This window comes from Myotis davidii, unplaced genomic scaffold (assembly GCF_000327345.1).
Source record: "Myotis davidii unplaced genomic scaffold, ASM32734v1 scaffold274, whole genome shotgun sequence".
Taxonomy (NCBI): Eukaryota; Metazoa; Chordata; class Mammalia; order Chiroptera; family Vespertilionidae; genus Myotis; species Myotis davidii.
The window spans coordinates 127,178-131,473 of NW_006285613.1; positions in this window are offsets into that span (position 1 = coordinate 127,178).

Here is a 4,296-nt window from a genome sequence, read left to right on the forward strand (position 1 = left end):
TTTATGCCTCAGAAGAGGAAGGCGAGGCTTCTTATGCATGGTTTGCATATTTCTTCTTAGCAGTTCAAACTGTGATGTTGAAAGACCCACGGTAAATCTGAGCCCAATCTCCAAAGTGCTGGGAGATCCTTAGGTGGCAATGATGATAGGGAACGTGTCGTGGCTCGTGGCCTGATGCTTGGAGATTTTCTGGCTTATGGCAGAATCCTGGGTGGTAACTGAATAACAGGTTTCTAGAGATGGTCTGGGAAAGTTGTTTGGGCCTCAGTTAAGTGTCTGGGCTTGGGACAGAGCTTCACCTCCAGTAACGGAACAGAACGCTCAGTCAGAAACTGAATTAGGAGGCCACACATACGCTCAGTGGTAGGGTAGGGTCAGTGTTTGAGAAGGGACAGCTCAGCCCTGGTTCCCAGAGTTTTCCCAGGCACGCTATATATTGGTGGTCTTGCCACAGGATTGATTTGAGGGTTTGCCTACTGTCTCCTTTGTCAGGGTGTTTTGGAGAAATGGGTGGAACTGAGGGTATAGGTGGGTGGGACTCGTGAAACCCTAGGTCTGAGTGACATCAGAGATGAGTGAAGAGAGGTAAATTGTGGTCAGCCTGTAGAATGGGCCTTACCTGGTAGCTCTGGAAGTGACTGGCTGAACTGTGTATCCAAATGGAGACTGAATAAATAGGAAAGGGTTAGTTATATATATATTTTCGATAATATTATTGTATTCATACAAAAGGAATGGGAGGAAACTTTTAAAACCAAAGAATAAACTCGTGGTTTGCCATGTGAGGACTCTACACTTTAAGGACATTTTGACCTGGACATTGATTTGAAGCCTGTGGCCTCCTAGCTCTCTCATTTGTATGCTAGTAGTCTGGTTTCAGTAAATTCAGGAGAATAAACTAATTTTAGTATTATCCTAATCAAAGTACAGGAAGACAGATCTGCTGTAATAATGTAATATGTTATAATCCAAAGCTTAATATATTTGTATCCTGCTTTAGGCAACTATAATACATTAATAGATAGTTACATAAAAAAAATCAATCGGAGGATAGTTATTTGCTTTACAAAATTTTCATCACAGGTTCCTATAAAACATCCCAATTTCCCCGAGGGCATTCAGAATTTAATTGGGTGCACTAATATTCCATTTGAACACACATTTATCCTGATTAATAACCGCGTGAGACTTATTCATATACATTTTGGGATAAATATTCATTTTGAGTGTAGATGTGAAAATGGCAGTGTGAGGATGGCGCTGAGCGCTCTGGCTTTTCAGCAGATCGAGGCTAGTTTATTAACCGGGAGCTTCAGATAAGCCAATAGGGTGACACAGTCACCCCCAAACAGGAATGCAATCTGAGCCTCAGTGAATAGAAATCAAGGTCCAGAATGAGGGTGTCAGATACACCCACAGGCCGTTTGTGGTACGTCCTGCCCCACTTTATGGGGGACCTGACATGCTCAGTGAGTGCCTGTAGAGGCAGGTGTCAGTGATGGAGAAGGAGTTGGGGCTCCATCAAAGTCATAAAGGGCGAAGACCCAGAGGATGCTAGGCTTGAAGAGAAGGCAGTGATGATTCCTAAAGAAGTGATGGGTTGGCCCGCTCAGTGGTTAGAGCATCGACCTGCGGACTGAAGTGTCATGGGTTCCATTTTGGTCCAGGGCATGAAACTCAAGGTTGTAGGTTCAGTCCCCCGCTGGGTCAGGGCACATGCTGGAGGTAACCAGTCGATGTGTCTCTCTCACATCAATGTTTATCTCCCTGTGTCTTTCCCCCTCCCTTCCATTCTCTCTCTCTAAAACAAAAAACAAAACAAATCAATGGAGAAGATATCCTCTGGTGAGGATTAACAACATCAAAATACTGATGGGTTATCATATGGAAGCTGAGTTGGATTTGTTATTGTTTCAGCTTTATAATTCAAGGTAGGAATTACAGGGAGGCAGTTTCTTCTTCCTCACAGCGTATCAAGTGTTTTCTGGTTTTATGTTTTTTGTTTTTAAAAAGGGGATCCTTGTATGAGATAAAAAGTTTGGAAGCAGCTATGGTTCCTTCCACTGACTGATTAGCTTAAATCGATCCCATCTGGTAAGCTGCTCAGCTCTGATTATTTGTTATTTGTACTTATATATTACCTATTATGTGTCTGGAACTGTTCCAAACACTGTAAAATATCAACTTATTTCACTTAAATACAACCTCACACATTTTATAGTTTTAAAAAAACAACAATGTGATTACTGAAGCCCAGAGATGTTGACTTGTTTGCACAGAGTAACACAGCCAGAGCCAGATCCCCACGCAGGCTGTCTGCCTGTTTATTTTAGAAATATGTGTCTTGAGGATTACATTATGCTTGATTATGCACGTGATGGCTCCATTCTTGGCATATTGTTGAGCTTGGGCCTGAAAATGACTTTCATCTTTATTATGATGATGGTTTAATTTTTTCCTTATCTGGGAAGATTTTCTGATTCACTTCGTCTCACATATACATGTTGTACTGGGACACAAAAAGGTTTTGTGTCCCCTGTGGCCTCAATCATTATAAAATCCTAATTTGGATGATTTGAATACTTTATCTGTTTAGTCCCCTCCCACTTGTAAATTATAGAGATTTTTAAAGGAAATGACATCTCTCACAACTGCCCCCTTCCCAATCCATGTGATTCCTTATGTCATATCTCTATGACTTGGGAGAACCTTTTTTTTTTTCTTCTCTAAATTTGAACTCCCTGTCAGGGGGAATCTCAGTACTGGAGGGCATATGGCTTATTAAACACAGAATGTCTGCTGTTCCTTCAGTTCACAAACTCAAAGGCCTCCTCTGTTAGCAGACAGCTGTAATCCACCCATACAGCCCTTCCCTGTTTGTGTTTAGTTCATGGAGCAGAAAATACCACAGGTTCTGTATCTTTCAAAACATCTCCCCCCAAATGCTGGTTAATCCCCTAGCTTTCAGAGGCCAACAACATTTATCTTTCTGTTGCAGCAAGAATATAGTTTCTCTTTTTTCAGTCTCATGTAGAAGCTCTTTACTGACACTATTGTTTAGCCAAGGTGACTATATAATTTTTCATATGATATTAAACAGACAAGCCCTTGTTTCCAGAATATGAACCAATTTTATAAAGAAAAATGTATCAATCACCTAGTGGAAGTTCCAATTGTTTTCTTTTTTGTTTTGAACCGGTGGAATAATTTTAGATCTGAAGGAGCACTAGCTTAAGTACACAGGCAATTTTAAAATAGTTTAAATGTATTTATTTCAGTGAATTATTTGATTGTCTAACAATAACACAGAATGACAAATGTATACACGCCTTTGTAGCACTGTTCATAAACTTGGTCACTTAACCAGATTTATTATATGTACAGATGTAACTAGACTTCCACAGACAGCAGGAAGGGGCTGAGGATTGATTGGCCTGGAAGGCCTTTTGAAACCCACTGGGGACTGGGAACACAGCATAACACGAGGGACACCGTGGAGAGAGACAAGCAGTGGAGGACACTGAAGGGAAATCTTGCGGTGTTTGTGTTGAGAGTAATGAGTAGCACCAGTAACAGGCCCACTGGTCACCCGGATGTGGCTCTCTGGAAGGCAGCACACAGAAAGCCTGCAACACAGGCAGCTGCAAGTGGAAGCAGCACCTGAGAGCAAGAAGATGGACTAGCACCTGGCCTGTGTGGCTCAGTGGTTGAGCTTCGACCTATGGACCAGGAGGTCACCGTGCCATTCCTGGTGAGGGCACATGCCGGGGTTTCGGGCTCCATCCCCAGAAGGGGTATGTAGGAGGTAGCCAATCAATGATTCTCTCTTGTCCCCTCTTTTTTTTCTCCCTGAAATCAATTTACAAAACACATTAAAACAAGGAAGAGGGACTGGCAAAGACCCGGAAGGAAGGACTCCCTGCTTATTTTCAGGATTCAACGTATGCTGGGTAAGGTGGAAGGCTGACTGCATAGGAGCACAATTGCCAAGGCCCTAGTTTTATCCCAGGAAAAGAAATCAGGTGTCAGTGGCAATGGGTGAATAAGAGTGCTGTTGTCTCTTGATTAGTATTAAGAATAATGTAGAGCAAGCATGTCAAACTCAAAGGCTAACATGGGCCAAATAAACAAGGTTTAAGTTTATTGGGCCGCAAAAAAACAAAAGCTTCAATTTTCATAGAAACATAGGTTTATTTTGATAGAGACATGCTGAATATAAAGGGCTGAAATAAATGAGTAATCGTTAACATAAAATAATAGAACATTTTGATAAAAATTAATATTTTTTCTTGAAAA